The sequence below is a fragment of the Dunckerocampus dactyliophorus genome, chromosome 4, assembly GCF_027744805.1.
Source record: "Dunckerocampus dactyliophorus isolate RoL2022-P2 chromosome 4, RoL_Ddac_1.1, whole genome shotgun sequence".
Classification (NCBI taxonomy): domain Eukaryota; kingdom Metazoa; phylum Chordata; class Actinopteri; order Syngnathiformes; family Syngnathidae; genus Dunckerocampus; species Dunckerocampus dactyliophorus.
Genome location: NC_072822.1, coordinates 35,911,410 through 35,930,502, shown reverse-complemented (window position 1 = coordinate 35,930,502; position 19,093 = coordinate 35,911,410). Strand labels below are relative to the sequence as shown.

At 38.1% G+C, this 19,093-nt stretch overlaps 1 protein-coding gene across 2 annotated transcripts in view; it reads left to right on the top strand.

Moving 5' to 3' along the window:
* kremen1 (kringle containing transmembrane protein 1) overlaps window positions 1-19,093 on the top strand; it is a 125,168-nt gene that overhangs the window by 10,861 nt on the left and 95,214 nt on the right. The window contains exon 2 of one of the 2 annotated variants that reach the window (XM_054772993.1): window positions 17,760-17,825. The exons of the other annotated variant lie outside the window; for it this stretch is intronic. The gene's annotated coding sequence lies outside the window, so the exon portion shown is untranslated. The remainder of the gene's footprint in view (window positions 1-17,759; window positions 17,826-19,093) is intronic. 2 annotated transcript variants of the gene reach the window in all.

Sequence of the window (19,093 nt, the reverse complement as noted above, 5' to 3'; positions counted from 1 at the left end):
TGTAACTCACCCGACAAAAAAAATAATTTCAAAGTGCATAAACATCTTCTACAATATATATAAAAATGAAAAAATCTTACCTTAGACTTGACAATGGTTGTTAAACTGCTGATTGCTCATAGAATTCAATGATACTGCTTCTCCGAAATTGTGACTGAACGTACATAACGCTGACACAAAATGGCGGACACGACCACACATTCCCCTGCTGAACGCGTTTGCGTTTGGCCCAAGAAGGCACTTTTTATTTTCTAATTCAATATTTACTAGCAATACGCAATTTACGCTGTGAGCTCCAAGTGCACGTACATTACTGGCCTGACATGAAATTTGGGTGTGTTAGACTTTTGTTCAAATAATCTTATTTTACTCTTTTATACACAAACAATCACTTTAGTTTCAGAGTTGAGTAATTATTCCATGAATATATACCATTGTAATCATCATGGGGTTTGTTTTTCAATGGAATTATGTTCTTCAAAATTTTCATCGGCAGGCGGACACGAAGGTTATGTACGTTTCACTAATGATTACACAACAGTTTTTTGTTTTTTTTTTTACGCTGAGAATATTTGAATAAAACACATTAGAAACCAATTTCAGACATCATTCTTTAATTCTAAGTAGAAATCATGACAAAATGATCAGAGAAAATATTGTTAATTTCACAACAAAAGTAGACATGCTTTACATGTAACATTTCAATGTCCAAATATAGACACTTTTTTACAACATAGCCGTGCTAGCGCAAAATAAAAACATGAACAGGCTTCATTTATGGTTTGGTAAGCTTCCTCTCTCTGTAAACGTCAGAGTGATAGGGATAGTACACATTGTTAGAACAACAGTTTCAAATACTACTCAAGTGAAGTTGAAGACGGCAAAGGGTACTCTTGATCTGAGCCGTGCACGTACGTGTGTGCACGCGTGTGTGCACGCGTGTGTGAGTGTGCATGCGTTAAAATTTCCCTACAATGCGTAACCTTCTGCACGATACACTCTTCCACGCTCTCTCACTTCCTCCTTCCTGTCATGTGTGATTTTTTTCCGTCCACATGATCCCTGGCAAGAGAGTTAGTTGCATCATCACCTCTTTTTGCCTTGCGCAAAAAAATTAAAAGATGCGTTTGGGTATATAAAAACACATCACTACGTCTTTGGGATTGAATGAGTTAATATTTAGATTTTATTCTCATAAAATTACTTGTGATTTTTCCATTTTTGCTGTTGTTTTTTTTCCCGTCACTTTTCATATTGAATTATATTTTCAGAATGTGCTGCAGGCCAACAAAAAAACAGCCGCGGGCGGCAAATGGCCCCCGTGCCGCACTTGGGACACTACTTTTCTACAAAAATAAAGCCAAAATATTACAGGAGAAAAAGTTGTAATTTAGCGAGGATAAAAATGGGGTTTCATTACAGCGCCACTGTGTGGTGTATTTGTCAGAAAAGTAATAGCACAGACAACGCCGTAGGGGTGCATGTTCTGATGCATTTTCACGCTTCTTTGTGCAGCGGTTTAGGAGTAGTAGAGTTTGATATTAGAAATAAGCACACCCCATCGTGTGTGTGTGTGTGTGTGTGTGTGAGTGTGTAACAGGCAGATGTTGAAGACGTGCTGCATGTCACAGGTACGTTCCTCATCCATGGTTCCTCTGCAGGCTTCAACAGGTCTGCTGGCAGCTCTCATGACAGCATCAAGTGTGTGTGTGTGTGTGTGTGTGTGTTATGAGGCACATCAAAAAGGCTAGTGTGGGTGGGGGGGGTATGTCTGAAACTGGAAAGCTGTTCAAAGAGGACAGGAGGAGGAGGAGGAGAAGACGTGTCTTGCGGACTGGTGTCGTAAGTCAGTAAGAACATAAACTGCTTTGCTTATCAGTCTTCATTAAGACTTCAATGACATTGCAGCTTTGAACAGTTTTCCTCCTAAGAAATCATATAAATGATGTCTTCCACAGTCTAAACCAGGGTTGTCCTAAAGTGCGGCCCGCCCGCGCCACATTCTAAAAATACTATTTAACAAGAAAACCACAAAAAAGCAACAGCAAACATGGAGATGAAAACAGCAGTAATTCTACAATGTTTTTCCAGCCAGGGCTACATAGCGAGAAACGACAGGATGCAACGTTTCCACTTTGATATTTTATAAATATGCTAAGAAGTTGCAGTCGTCCCTCTCCATATTGTATTCATACATCTTTTATGTTTTTTTGCGCGAGAGGCAAAAAGAGGTGATGACACAAGTGCACGGTAAAAGAGGTGACTTTTCAAGCAGTTTTAAGCCATAAAAACGGCCACAAGGTGGCGGAAGTGCATCTGGTAAGAGCCCGCCGTGGATCTTTTGCATGTATGAACAGGCTCCACGGCAAGGAGGAAGTGAGAGAGCACGGAGGACTGGAGCGTGCAGAAGGTCACGCATCGTAGGGAAATTTTAATGCATGTGCACGAAAAAAAAACTACTTCAAACTAATGAAATTATTTGTCCTTGCAGCAAGTCAATTTTACTTGGTAAGAAATCCTAGATTAAGATTTTTAGATCTAAAAATAAGCAGGACCTTCAATCTGGAAATAATTATTTTTAGGATAAAATACTGTTTTTAGCTTATTCCAACCCATAAAAAGTGAAATGTTCCTAAAATAAGAAACATCAACACATTTTTTAAAGTGAAAGTGACCTAACGCGTCATCGTAGGCAGCCTTCTGTCCACATGCCAGCGACGAGGTGGGTGTCTCGCCCTCGCCCTAGGGCGCAATGACATTGGCTGGGTGGACGTAGCGAGGATGGAACCGCCATCTTTCCGGTTTGTGGACAACCTGCTCTAGCTCCTCCCCAAACTAGTACCTTATACTAGTGTAAAGCCATAAAGCTTCATCCTGAAACTAGCTGACAGATCTCGAAATAAGCCTAAATCCATCTGAAATGCAAAAAAGAGATAAACAGACTAGATATTACCAAAAAAATACTTCAAGCTAGTGAAATTATTTGTCTATGTAGTTACTTCATTTGACTTGATAAACAATCCTAAATTAAGATTTCTATATCTAGACCACAGGTGTCAAACTCAAGGCCCGGGGGCCGGATTTGGCCCGCCATATCATTTTATGTGACCCGCGAAAGCCTTGAAATAATGCATGTCAAAAGGACACTTATTTTAATATTTAAAAAAATATTTGTATATATATTGTAATTTTGTTATTAATATTAACTTAGACTTTTATACTTTTATACTATTGTTTGTATGTATTTTTATATGTATGCTGTAATTTAATTATTTTTTTACTTAATATAAATATTTTTAAATAAGTAAAAACTGTAGTATATAAAACATATTTTTACAATAATATTAAAAAATGTAATATTTAAAACATATTTTTACAATAATTTAATAAACATTTACTGTTACATTTACAATAAATAATAAAATAATGTATTAAAGTAAAAATAAAATTAATATTAACAAAAACAACTTTAAAAAAATATATTTTTTTAAATCAAAAAGACAATCTTTCTTGCTAAATGTATTTGTTGTCAATATTGACAAAAAACCTTATATTTTTTGTTGTCAAATCCAATTTAAAATGACTATTTTTAGTTAGTTATTAATGAAAAATGAATGTAATAATTGAGTAATAAAATTCTAAAATAGAATTATAAAAAGTGGCCCTCTGATGGTAACCATAACTGCGATGTGGCCAACGAGTTTGACACCCCTGATCTAAACCTTCAGACAGGACCTTTAAGATGAAAATACTTATTTTCAGGATGAAATACTTCATACAACCAATAAAAAGTGAAATATTATTAAAATAAGAGAAAATTAGTGCAAAATAAATAAGCTGTACCCTGAAACTCACCCAAGTAAGCCCAAAGTAATCTTACAAGTAGGCCAAAAAATCTACTTGTTCCACGAATATCTACTGTATCTTAACTCATGCTATTAAAAATCACAACCAGGAGTGCTAATTTGATAACATCAATATTGATTTTCTTTAAGCAGGATGCCAAGTTGCTCTTAAATGTGTCATTTAGTCTGCAATGGTCATCAAAAACTGTTAACACCTTCCTGTTTAATCACCGCAATGTTGAAACGCACTTCTGAAATGAGGTTGTGGAATCTTTAAACAAGATTTTATTTGTTGGGAAAACCAAAATAACTTATTTTGAGAGTCATATGTTCAATTTGAACATTTCTGAACTATGAAGGTTATACTGTAAAGTCAGTGAGTAAATAGAAATGATCTAACATGTCTAGAAATATGATTTGAAATCTTGGCAAGTGGCAAATAATGTGCACTGTGCACACACACAGTTCAGTTCCAAATGTGAAAACTCGAAATAGTTCATGGTGTTATAGTTGTCAATAAATTGTCATTTTGGTGTAAAACCAGCCTTTTTTGTGTTGTTTACATTGGTAAAGTTGTTTAGATATTTGAGCTGTCACAGAAGCAAAACATATTTGTGTCCAAGTGAAAGTTCTGCTTGAAATGTATCTTTTCACACAAAGCTGGTTTTCTCCCCCTTTTTTTTTTGCTGAAACGTACGTGTGTTCTCGTGCTGATTACCAAAGAACGGAAAAAGATAGAAACAAACTTTTTCTTTCTTTCTGATGGAAGACGAGAGTCTAATGTTTCTTTTGGTAGCTTCCATGTTTATAAACCATAGAACACAATATTCTGTGTGCCTTGAAAGATCAGTCCAAACGGTCTAAAATGGCCGCTAATGAAGGGGTTGTCTTTTGAAAAATGGCTGGGAATGAATGAGTTAATTAATGAGTTAATTTTTCACCTACGTATACGACAAAGCTGAAATGCAGTTTTTTCTTGAAATATACAGTACAAGTATATAACTTGATGGCATATCTGCATGTGTTGCTTTCCAAAATATCAAAGTGGCGAAGTTGCATCCTTTCATTTTTATCACTAAGGGCCCTCGCTGGGGGGAAGGGTTTGGACACCCGTGGTTTGGGGTATGCCAAGTTAGCTAACAAGTGAGGATTTGGGGAGTCAGACTTCGGTGAGAAGGACAGGAATCGGGAAAAGGCGAGATGCGGATGTAACGTGAGAGCGTAATGATCCTTAAGAGGATGGCTTGTAGCGAGCAGTGAACAGGCTGGCACACATTGTGTCGTGTCGTGTTACTGTGTGGCCTTCTCCTGTACTTTGAACCTGACTTTTTCCAGAATAAAAGCCCTCGGGGGGCCGGAGAGGAAGCGACAGGGTGCTGTGTGCTTGATCCTTGGCAGTGATAAGTGAGGGTCCATCTGGAGAAGAAGAAAGCTTGTTGATGGGGGTGGGGGTGGGGGGCACTAATTGGAATAACCTGGCCTGTGTGGTGACTTTGAAGTGTCTGGCCGCATGCGAGCGTGGTATCCGTTACCAGCGCTCGCCGTTTTGTCCTGGTGACTCATGGGAAGCTATTGTTTTTGTTGCCATTGTGTGAGTGTTTTCCTTTTATGTTCCCGTACGAGGAAGCCGCTCCTGAGGACAAGCGGAGCCTCCAGTCGTCATGCGTCTGGGATCTTTTTTCCTCTCTTTCTTCTTTGTGTAATCTCCAAACTGGGTGAAAATTTCCCCGGCTTTCATGTGCCAGCGGCTGCTTTCAGGCGAGGCAGCCGTGCATCTCGTCTTTGCGGGCTGATTAATGGTATTAGGGTGAAAGTTTTTCATGTGTTTGCATTGGCTTATCAGCTCATCATCTCCTCTAATTAGCCTGCTTGCACATGGACATGCAAATGTGCTGCATCCATGCCTGCCTCATGCACTCGGCCGTCTCCGAGATCTTCATGGCTGGATTAGCAGGAAAGACTTCTCAGCTGCTTTTTGATGTTTTGTTTTTTTATGGCATCTCCCACCTACAGGTGCGCTCGCTCGTGTTTATTTGAAGCTCCTCACTGAAACTAAAGGTCAAGTTTAGTTTAAAGCACATGAAAAACGAAAGGATGCAACTTTGCCACTTCGATATTTTGTAAATGTAGATATGCGAACAAGTTACATATATTTCATCTCAGCTTTGTCGTCCATCCATCCATCTTCTACGCCGCTTATCCTCACTAGGGTCACTGGTATGCTGGAGCCTATTGCACCTGACTTTGGGCGAGAGGCGGGGTACACCCTGGACTGGTCGCCAGCCAATGGCAGGGCACATATAGACAAACAACCATTCACGCTCACATTCATACCTATGGACAATTTAGAGTCTCCAATTAACCTAAAGGCCCTGTCACTCCTTGACGATTTAGCCAGCTTACGCCAACGTATGAAACATGTGGCCAATACGCTGGCGTACGTCCAATAAGTTCTGGGTAAGTTTTGTATAAGTTAAGAGCACGCTGAAGCACGCCGGCATACGTCGTAGTACGTCCAAGCCGTCCAAAAATTTTGTGCGTGCACAAAACTTTTCGACGTATGTCAACGTATGATTCATACGTCCAGCAATAAGTTATGCGATCGTTGACGCCCGTTCACACACGTTATTTGTAAGTTACGTACAAGTCGTAATACGTCAACATACCTTGAGACAAAACAGTGTCTTCTTGGCTCTCTTCTTGGCAAGGGTTGGCTCAGAGGAGATGGAGACCGCTGGGGAAGCAGCTTCCGATACCATTGACGATGCCTGAGAGGCGTTAGAACCTGCGTCAACTCCATCAGAGTGGGAGGGGGAGGCTGTGGGAGGTGATGGATCCCTCCGTCACTGCCCTGATACTTCTTGGCAGCGGTCTTCGAAATTTTCTTCAGCATGATGGTGATGTTTACACTGCGATGTCTAGTGAGGTTATGATTTGAGCCATCGAGTGGCAGCCTTCTTATAGGCTACGGCACGTGATCGTCGGCCATACGCTGCCGCACGGTTTGCATAAGTTAGACTGGCGTTGGGCATAAGTTGTGAATGCCGGCAAAACGCTACGCATTCGTTGGTATGAGTTGTCTATAAGTTATAGAAACGTTCTATATAAGTTACTACAAGTAATACGTCACGTATACTTGTTATGAATACGCTATGTATACGCCCAAAATTGAAAAAAACGTCGACAGCTCAACGTATGCCATCAAAACGATCACGTCAGGCATGCGCTGCCTAAATCGTCAAGGTGTGACAGGGCCCTCACATGCAAACGCCACACAGAGATCCCCAACGGCGATTCAAACCCAGCTTTGTCGTATAGGTGAAAAATATTATTCATGTCAACTTTGCTCCTTTTTACTGTTGTTTCTGGTAAAATGATCCTTCCCACCCCTTTTGGACATGTGGAAGTGTGAAAGGATGATTCATGAGACGTATTCCATTGGAACCTTCATGTTCAAATAAACTAAACCAAACCCAACCAAATATTTCTACTTTTTTCTTGTAAGTTTCCTTCTCATAATATTCTAACTTTTTTCCCCAACCTCATTTTCTAAAAATTACAACTTTATTTTGTTTTGTTTTTTATAACATTACGACTTTTAAAAAAATAACGTCTTTTTTCTTTAATATTTCAGCTCCATGCTACTAAAATGACATCATTTTTCCTCAGAATATTACCAGTTCATTCTCGTAACATTTTGACTTTATTTTCATAAAAGTCCGTTTTTTCCCATTTTCCAAATGTTTCAACGTTGTTCTTCTAAATGGTCTTCTTGTAATGTTATATTATTCCCACCATAGTTGGACTTGATTCTCTTAGCATTAGAACTTTTTCCACAACCTAAAATTGCTACTTTGTTCTCGTTAGGATGTGACTTTATTCCCATCATCCTTTTTATTCTCATAACTTTATCACTTTTTTTTGCAACCTAATTTTCCTAAAATTACAATTTGTTTGTTGTTTTATTTGTTTCTCATAATAGTACAACTTAAAAAAAATCTGTCTTAAATAAACGTCATCTTTTAATATTTCAACTTTATGCTACTAAAATGACATTATTTTTGTTTATGATATTACCAGCTTATTCTCGTAAAATTGCAACTTTTTTCTCTTAACATTTAGACTTTATTCTCATAAAATTACAGTCTCTTTTTCACATTGTACAAATATTTCAACGTTTTTCTTGCAAATTGTCTAACATTAGAAGTTTCTCCACAACCTAAATTTCCAAAAATTACAACTTTGTTTGTTTTTCATTCCAACTTTCAAAAACATAGTGAAAGGTGAAAAAAAACTATTATTAATGTCAACTTCACTCCTTGCTCATTTTTCTCATTCTTGCTGTTTTTTCTTTTTTAAATGATCCAAATATTTCAACTTTTTTCTTGCAAATTTCCTTTGTATAAGATAGCTTTTCCTCCTTTTCCTCCATTTTCTAAAAATGTAATTTTGTATTGTTTCTCATAATATCATGCTTTTAAAACATAACGTCTTTTTCTTCAGTATTTCAGCTCCATGCTACTAAAATGACATCATTTTCCCTCATATTACCAGTTTATTCTCGTCAAATTGCTACTTTTTCTCGTTAGAATGTGACTTTATTCCCATCATTTTTTTGATTTTATTCTCATAACATTCTAACTTTTACTGCCACAAAATTTTCCAAAAACTTCTTTTTTTGTTTCTCATAATAGTGCAACTTTCCAAAAAATAACATGTTTTCTTTTAATATTTCAACTTTATGCTACTAAAATGGCGTTATTTTGTTCATAATATTACCAGCTTATTCTCTATTCTCTTTCCTTCTCATAATATTATAACTTTATTACAATATTTTCTTATTTTATTGTCATTTTTTTTGGAAAAAGTTAGAATATTATTGTAATAAAGTTATAATATTATGAGAAGGAAAGAGAATAGAGAATAAGCTGGTAATATTCAAAAAATATTTATATACACAGGTGTATATATATATATATATATATATATATATATATATATATATATATATATACACCTGTGTATATAAATATTTTTTTAATTTTATTCTCATTTTTTTTTCCATTTCTGCTTTTTTTCTTCCAAATATTTCAATGTTTTTCTTGTAAATGTTCTTCTCTCCATATAATGGCTTTATTCCCATAATACTTGGACTTTATTTTCATAGCATTATTTCTTTGTTTTTCATAATATTCTAACTTTAAAAAAATAAAACATCTTTCTCCTTTTATGCTACTAAATGAGGTTATTTTTCTTGCAAAAGAACGACTTTTCCCCATTCATTTCACATTAACTTTTTTCTCTTAATATTTTGACTTTATTCTTGCAAAAGTAGAGCTGTTTTTTTTCCATGTCTGCTGTTGTTTTTTGCCCGACATTTTCCAACTATTTCAACTTTCTTCTATAACTTTTTATGCACTGCAACTGAATTAACTGATTTAACTTCATGTAGTACAACTTTCAAAACATAACATGTTTTTTCTTTAATATTTCACCTTTATGCCACATCATTTTCCCTCAGAATATGACGTGTTTATTCTCGTAAAATTACGACCTTTTTCTCATTAGAATAATTTTTTTTTCTCGTAATATTTTGACTTTATTTTCATTAAATGACTGCAGTTTTCTTTCCATTTCTGCTGTTTTTTGCCAACATTTTCCAACTATTCCAACTTTCTTCTTGTAAATGTTCTTCTCGTAATTATGACTTTATTCCCATCATTTTTGCCTTCATTCTCAATGCATCAGAACTTTTTCAACAACCTCATTTTCCCAAAATTGCAACTTTATTTTGTTTTGTTTGCTTTCTGTAATAGTACTGAAACGGAGAGGGTTGTCAGGGTGTTGAGATGTCTCCAAGGATGCACTGGTTTGGAGCGGTCAAAGGTATAGATGTGTGTTCAAGTCAAAGAACACGGCAAGTTGTCCTCTGTTTGGTGGATTTGGTCAATAAGCGGCAGCAAGCACTGGTAAACTGTGGTCTTTATAAGGCTTTATGCTGTGGTACTGTAACAATATACAAAGATACAAAATGTCACTGAAGAAATAAACAGGAAATGACTGTAACTAATATTACACATAAACATAATGATTAGCCAAAGGCACATCAAATACAGAACTCAATAAGGAAATTAAGTCAATATGATGCTTATTAATATAATAAATCACTATACAGTCTTGTGTTCATTGATGCTAACATTAGCATTCAAGCTAACTGTATAGTGATTTATTGTATAAAGTACATACATACATACAATAAATCACTATACAGTTAGCTTGAATGCTAATGTTAGCATTAATGAACACAAGAGTTACACTGAACAAAAGTGTACAATAGAGCTCACACAGATCTAACAATTGAATTAAAACCTCACCTTTATGCATTCACGCACAGCATTAACTTAGGAAAACTAGGATGTGGTGCCTGTACAGCATCGGAGAAGTAATAAAAAAGACGTTTCAACTGACGCAACATCACACTACTGCGGTGCGTTCACTTGACCGCCGAACACAGTGGGACAAAACACCGCCCAAATCTAAACATTACCAGTGAAGCATAAACAACACAAAACATGGTAAATTATGGGCTTTCTAACAAGTACGATTGTCCTTTTTCTTTAATATTTCAACTTTATGCTACTAAAATGAGGATATTTTTCTTCATGAAATTACGTTTTTCTCGTAAAAGTATGACTTTTTCTTGTTAGATTCCAACTTTCTTTTAATATTTTGACTTTATTCTTGTAAAATGACTGCTGTTCCTTTTCTTTTTGGGTTTTCTTGTAAAATTTAATTTGTAGAATGTGCCGTGGGCCAATAAAAAAAAACAGCCATGGGCTGCAAATGGCAGTTGGACCTGGTGAACATCGACAATACGCACCCTGGACTTCGCATTGTCCTACGGAATGGTGCCTTTACTGTCAAGAGAACAGGAAAGGCCTTCAGTAGATCTCCTGTCGATCTAACATTGGAGCAGACGGTGAATGCTGACGCAGCTTCTAGACGCACAGGTTTGAATCTTCCACCAGCAACTACAGCGCACGCCTTGGATGCATGAGAACCAAGTCTGCTCGTGCTGCCGTCATTGCCACAGCCCAGGAGTTGGCCGGCATGTCGAATCGTGAAGACACAACTGCGGAATTGCACAGATCACGAATCAAGAGGGATTCCTCTGAAGGTTATGGAACAGATAAAAGGATGCTGCCACGTCATCTGAAGCCTCCCAAAGTTGGGTGATTTGAAGTGTGCACCTTCCATGTTAATTAACATGTTAATTGGGGGTCATTGGGTGTGGCGTGACCTTTGACCTATTCTTAAGTGACGTTTCCACCCCATTTTCCATTCTTACGTGTGTCATTTCCATTCAGGCGTCCACACTCCACAAACCCCCAGCACCTTTCATGTTCATTACGTTGGGGTCAGTTTGGTACATTTTTTATCTGACATAACAATTTTGAGACCTTTGCTACCCCAGTGGTGCATCTTTGACACCAATGTGTGATGCAGGTCGACACATACGGCCATTTTAATTAGTTTCAGTTTGAATGAGTGACCTTTGACCTCTTCTTGAGTGATCTAACCACCACAATATTCATTCTTATGTTCGTGGTTCTAAATCAGACAGCTGGCCTCTACATTCCTGAGTTGGTTTTGTCCATGCGCCTTTCATCTTAATGAAAACCTTAATTAGTGCTAATTAGCGGCGTTCTTTAGTGATCTTTCCACCAGAATTCCCATTCGTACGTTTCCGATTTGCATTTAGTGTGTGCCTGAAATCATTTGACATAAAAATGGAACTTGCACCTCTCATGTTAATCAAATCCAATTTTGGGGGGGTTTCAGGTGGCGCCACCTACCACACCCACCACCTGCAGAACGGAAGAATGGCAGTTCTGTGGAAGGGCGGGGTAGTACTACACCCCCAGCACCTCCAACCTTTTGCACCTTCCGTGTTAATTCAACTTCGGCCAGCTCCCAGACTACCAGGGGTCCCACAACAGTGTCTTGTGGGGGAGGCCAAAATGCGGCCTGCAGCTTGTTTTTATTGAGCAGCTTCCCCTTATTAAAATCCCATCAAAGAGAAGATAAGACATGCACTCATTAGCCCCACAAGGGGGAAGTCCAGGTATCCAGCAGCGAAAGCACAGAAACACACCAGAGCAGAGAAAGTGCAAAGTGAAGGTAATACAAGTCAAGAAGATGCAAGCACTATTCACACGTCCACATGTTGACCAAGTCGTTCTACAGGATGTTTGGAGCACTTTTTGTTATGGAGTCTGACATCTGCAGGAAGGAAAGACCTGCGATGCCTCTCCTTCACACGCCTTGGATGCTGTGAGCGTGTGTTGTGGGGGTGGGAGTCTTTGTCCATCATGGAGGACAGCTTGGCTGTCCACAACCACTTCCTTGCCAGTCGTCCCCATCTGTGATGAGTCCGACGATGGCAGAGAGCTTCTGTAGGTGACAGGTGAGAAAAGTCAGCAGTGTGGAGGGTTCCCTGGGGGGCCCCTACGCGCCTCTGACACAAAGTCCCGGGTCCTCACGTACTGTGGGTGGTTGGTGAGGTAGTCCACAATCCAGTATGTGAGGTGATGGTCCACCCTGAACGTTCCAGCGTGTCCCTCAGGATGTCTGGCCTGCTCGGGTCCAGGAAGAGGACCCAAACCCAGGTGGGCCAGGGCTTGGTGGAGGAGGAAGACGATGGCACCGTCCACTCCGATGCCAGGCTGGTACGCAAACTGCATGGGCGAGCTCACCAGGGGGCGCAGGTGGGCAAGGACCAGCCGCTCCAGGGCCTTCATGAGGTGGGATGTTAAAGAAGAACAAATAGAGAAAAATAAGCAAAAAGGCCAGAAAAAGCTGATACTACTAACACTAATAATAATAATAACATGCTAGCGATGGATTTTAAGATGAGTAGCGAAGCCTGCTGGTTTTACAAAGTGGTGGGTAAATGCATTGAGCAGGGACGACAACATCAGAGACGGGATCATGTCCACGAGGAAGACTTTTCCTTCATGACGTCATGAAAAAGCTGCAACTCCAAAAGCGAGCATTTGTGCGCCTCTTCTGTCAAAAGTGGAGCAAACGTGTGAGGGAGATGGTAGATTTTCTTGCTAAACAGGATGTAGGGACACATATTGCTGTTAGAACATCATTACAAAGTCATGTTAGCATGATAAGGGACACGTTCAAACAAAAACCCGCTGGCGTTTGAGGCAGTCGATGTGATAGCAGCCACCAGGGGGCGACGGGGAGCAGCTGGTTTCAATCATTCATTCATTGGAATTCTTTTAAACGTCCCAAAGTTGACCCTCGGCTTCTGTTCTAGTTTTTGCTCAAGATGTAAACGCTCAGTTTGACTTTACCATCCCCCTTCCTCCTCCTCCTCCTCCTCCTCCTCGTGGTCATCAGAGGCTGGACTTCATCCCCCGAGGTCTCGGCCCGACCCAGGTCTCATTTTACGTTGGTTCTTTTTATAAAGCGATGCGTCACAGCTCGCTCCTCCCGACCGCAGACGCAGACGCTGGGCCTGCGTGTTCGCTGCGACCTTCCAGATGTTCCTCCCCAGCGCAGGAAGCCATCAAGGAGCCAATCAGTCAAGAAGCCACGCCGAGGGGCTCGCTGCTCCGACCAAATATAAACGCGCTGCGGCCTCCCGGAGAACTTTTTTGTTTCCAGAAGAAGTGATTCAAGGATTTGGAGCGTTGAAAACGCTAATGCTGACCAAACCAAATGAAGGATTTGTCGCTTATTTTTAGACTCATTTGCAGCACCGCTTGTTGAGGCGTATCTTTTAGTTCCCTCAAGGGTCTGGGTGGGCTTATCTGGTCAGTAATGCCTCGTCTTGAGTGGATAGGAAACCTATCTAGACGGCAACAGGCTTTACAGCAGTGGTGTCCAAAGTGCGGCCCCGGGGCCCACGCCTGTTTATTTATTGGCCCGCAGCACATTCTAAAAATATATTTACCAAAAAAAAACCTGGAGAAATCTGCAGTAATTTGACAAAAAGTAAGTCAAAATATTGAGGAAAAAAATGTTGTAATCTAACCAGAAAAAGTCATAATTTTATGAGAATAATGTAATTTTAATTTTTTCATAAAGTAGAGTTTTTAAAAAGTTGTAATATGACAAAACAAAGTTGTCATTTTTAGAAAATTAGGGCGGAGAAAACTCACAATGTTATGAGAATGAAGTGTAAATATTAAGAGAATAAAGTCATAATTACAAGAAGAACTTAGTTTAAACGGTTGGAAAATTGAACTCATTCAATACCAAAGATGTTTTTCTACAATTCTACAAAAAGGAAGATACACACTTTTTTTTCTGATGAAAGGCTGGAGTCTAATGTTGCTTTTGGTAGGTTCCGTGTTTACATAACCATAGAACACCATAGAACACAATATTCTATGCGCCTTGAAAGATCAGTCCAAATTGTCTGAAATGGCCGTTGTCTATATTTTTAAAAGTTGTAATATAATGAAAAAAAAAACCACAACAACAAATAAAGTTGTACCTGTTGAGTTCAAAAGTCCAAATGTTACGGGAATAAAGTCGGAACTGCAAGAAGAGCGTTGAAATGGTTGGGGGGGAAAAGCAGAAATAAAAAACTGTAATTTTACGACAATAATGTTGTAATATTGTGAAGAAAATATTTTAATATAAAATATAAATTTAATATAATTACAATATAATATTTTAGTAGCACAACGTTGAAATATTATGGAAAAAAATAAAATAAAAATAAAGTTGTACTTTTTGGAAAATGACCTTGTAATGTTACGAGAATAAAGTGAAAATATTATGGAAATAAAGTCATCATTACAGGAAGAACATCTACAAGAAGAAAGTTGAAATAATTGGAAAATGTTTACAAAAGCAGAAATAACAAAAAAACAGCATTTTCACAGAAATAAAGTTGTAATATTATGAAGAAAAATAACATTTTAGTAGCACAACATTTAAATAGTGAGACTTTTTTTTAAGTTGTAATATTATGAAAAACAAAGCAATTTTTGAAAAATACATTAAGGAAAAAGTTATGTTATGTCAAAATAATATGGGAATAAAGTCATCACAAGAAGAAAATTGATAAGAAGAAGGTTGAAATGGCTGGGACAAAAAAGCAGAAATAAAAAAAATGGCTGTGATGTTATGAGAATAACAGTATGAGGGGAAAATATCATTTTAGTAGCATCCATCCATTTTCTACGTCACTTGTCCTCAATTGTAGTAGCATGAAATAGAAATATCCAAAATATATATCTTTATGTTATATTATATCATTATGTTATATTATGAAAAACAAAGAATATTTTGAGGAAAAAGTTGTGTAATGTTACAAAAATAAAGTCCAAATATTATGGGAATAAAGTCATCATTACAGAAATAAAAAAAACAAAAACAGCTGTAATTTTACGAGAATAAAGTCAAAATATTCTGAACAAAAATAACGTCATTTTAAATTATTTTTTAAATTAGGTTGAGGAAAAAGTTCTAACGTTACGAGAACAAAGTGTAAATGTTATGGGAACAAAGTCAGAACTTACAAGACGAAAATGTACAAGAAGTAAGTTGAAATGGTTGGAACCCCCCCCCAAAAAACCAGCTGTAATATTACAAGAAAGTCAAAATATGAAGACAAAAAAGTTGGATCCTAAGCAGAAAAAAGGCGCAGTTTTATCAGAATAAAGTCAGAATAAACTCATAATATTATGAGGAAAAATAATGTCATTTTAGTGACGTGGTTTTGAAATATTATAGCAAAAAAAGGTATTTTTCAAAAGCCGTAATACAAGAAAAACACAACAAATAAAGTTGTCATTTTTGGAGAATTAGGTTGGGAAAAAGTGATAATATTCTGTGAATAAAGTCATAATATTACAAGAAGAACATTTCATTTAAAAAGAAAGTTGGAATAGTTGGAAAATGTAAAAAAAAAACAGCAAAAATGGGGAAAAAAAGAGGAAAGTTCAAACTAATATTGCATAAATGTATGCATTTTCAAATATGTGACAAAGCTGAGATGCTGTTTTTTTCTTGAAATATAAATAACTTCCTAGCATACATTGTTGCTGGAAAAACGTTTTAGAGTAGTCAGTGTACAACTTGTGTCGCGGTATAGCTCTACTATCCACTGAAAATGAGTCAACACGTTATCGCCGTGATTGTTTAAACAGCTGGCAACACAAGTGAGTAACAAGATCATTGGGCCTCATTCACGAAACGTTCTTACGCACAAATGTGTTCTTAAAGCCTTCTTACGAAGATTTCGCAGTTGGCAGTTGGCATTCATCAACCTAAGAACACCGGTTTGAACGATTATCCCTACTTAAGAACGTGTCGTGAATGTGGCGCAGTTTCCAACCCGCGCCTTCTTAAGTACACTTCTTAAGAAGACTTTTAAGAAGATTTTCGTGAATGAGGCCCATTGTGTCTTGCCCCCAGGCAAGCGTGGACTAAGGCTGCACGAGTGCTGCCGACACTGGGGGAGCTGCGGTTCCTTGCATTCCAGCATGTACTGTGATGTTCTGAAGCTGGGGTGTTGGGTATGACAGTAGACTGAAGACGCTGGCCTGGCGTGACTGTCTGGTCATTGGCTGGACTTGTAGCCACTGCTCATGCAGTCATTGGGTGGTGGGTGTGTCAGTCAGCACTTTGCAGGACATTTGTGTCTTGCTCGGTAGCATCAGAGCACAGTGGAAGCGTCCACCGCTCCCACAATCATCATTTTCCATCAACCAGGAAGTACCCTACTGACTAGATCGGTAAGTCTTTCTACACGCCGATCTGCAAATGACCTTTTATTCCCGAGGTGCTTCATCAGTTATTGCATGACGGGAGATTTATGATAGCACCTGTGTGTCCCGGCGCAGGTGTAGGAAATTCCCACCCAATCCATCTGCGGAATCTCAAAGTCACCTTACGGGCCTGCCTGGGAGGGACAAGGCGTTTGCAGCCAACACGCTTAACGACCTGCTTAATGAGCACGACCACTTCCAAGACCACTTCTACTTCAGACGGCATATGCTTCTCCGCGCTCGCCCCCCACGCCCGATGCACAGATACGTAAATCTCGCCCGCGTGGGATTTCTGTGAAACAAAACCACACGAGTCCCGTCTTTTGTTGAGACTTGCCTCAGTCTCAGCTGTCACGCGTTCTCCCATTAGGTCCTTCATGAAGACCGTCCCTCCTTGGAGAAACCGCGGCTTCCCCCAGTGACGGCAGCACTCATGCATGAGACACAATTGCCTTGCGACTCTCTTGTGTTGCCAGCTGTTGAGACAATAATGGCAGGGGATAGTAAATGTATATACTGTACAGCCGCCCCGGTTCAAACATCGCTCCCTCACTCTATACTGTCGAGGTTTTTCAAAAATGAGTGAACTCATTCAATACCAAAGACGTATTTATGCGTTTTTACAAACCTGAACGCCCGATCCCAAAGACGTATTTATATTTTTTATGTTTTTTTGTGAGAGAGGCAAAAAGAGGTGATGAGGCAGCTGCACACTGGTAAAACTGCTCGAAAAGTGACATCGAAGCCATAAAAACGGCCACAAGGTGGCAGAAGTGCGTTTGATAAGAGCTCGGCATGGATCTTTTGCATGTAAAAACACACTCCACAGCGGGGAGGAAGTGAGAGAGCGTGGAGGAGTGTCATGGGCAGAAGGTTATGCATTGTAGGGACGTTTTAACGCAGTTTAGTTCCAAATGTGACAACTAAATAATTCATGGTGTTATATTTGGACATAAATGGTTATTTTGATGTAAAAGAAGCCTTTTTTGTGTCGTTTATGTTGCGGTATCGTTGCTTAGACATTTGAGCTCTCACAAAAGCAGAAAATCTGTGTCAACGTGAAAGTTACACATGAAATGTATCTTTTCACAAAAAGCTGTTTTTCTTTTTCTAGTTGGGAACTGATATTTTCCTGAAACTTCCCTATTTTCTACTGCTGATTACTCAAGAACGGAAAAAGGTAGAAACAAACTCTTTTTTTCTCCTATGAAACACAGGACGCTAATCTTTCTTTTGGTAGGTTCCATGTTTATAAACCATAGAACACAATATTCTGTGGGCCTTGAGAGATCGGGCATGAATGAATTATTATTCATATTCTAAATTATTCAACGATTGCTATTTCGTAGTTAACTATGGTCACTAGGTGTCAGTAATGGTACATTGATGAGGCATTACCTTACCTTGCATGACCACAACTTGTACTGAAAATAAGTTCTTCTCAAAATATTCTGAAGAAAAATAACGTTATTTTAGTAGCACAAGGTAGAAATATTTCAAGAAGACATTTCGAAAAGTTGTGATATGAAAAACAAACCAAACAAAGAATAAAGTTGTATGATGTCATCATTACAATAAGAACATTTACAAGAAGAAAGTTGGAAAATTGGGGAAAAAAAAGCAGAGAAAAAAAATATGTAATTTTACGAGGATATCATTATAAAATTATGAGGGCGAAAAATGTCATTTTTGTAGCATAAAGTAGAAATATTTCAAAATATTTTTTTAAAGTTGTAATATTGCAAAAAAACAAACAAAACAAAGAACAAAGTTGTCATTTTTGAAGACAAAGTTATAATGCAATGAGAATAAAGTCAAAATATTAAGAAAAAAAGTTGTATTCAAACCAGCAAAAAATGTGCAATTTTACAAGAATAAAGTCAGAATAAACTCATAATATCATGAGGAGAAATAATGTCATTTTAGTAACATAGAGTTGAAATATTTAAGATAAAATATATATATTTAAAAAGCTGTGATATTATGGGAAACAAACAAAGTGGTACGTGTGGAAGTGGTAAGTTTTTGGCCTCTTTCTTAAGTTTAGAATAAATAAATTGGAAGCTAACTAGTTAGCCCTGTAGCTTACTATGCTTCAGGCGGTGGACGTCTCTTATGTCCCTGCAGAGATCCCGTAGCCTGCGCGTAAGAGTTGCGTAATGTGGTGTAAACAAAGCCAGCAGTAGTGCATAATGGGAGTTTTATCGTGGCTACGATATTGGCTAATAGGAGTGTAAAGGTGACTATAGGGTGTTATTACATGTATAATAACCACTATTATGTCTACTATATTGGCTAATAGGAGTATAAAGGTGACTATAGGGTGTTATTACACGTATAATAACCACTATTATGTCTACTATATTGGCTAATAGGAGTATAAAGGTGACTATAGGGGTGTTATTACACGTATAATAACCACTATTATGTCTACTATATTGGCTAATA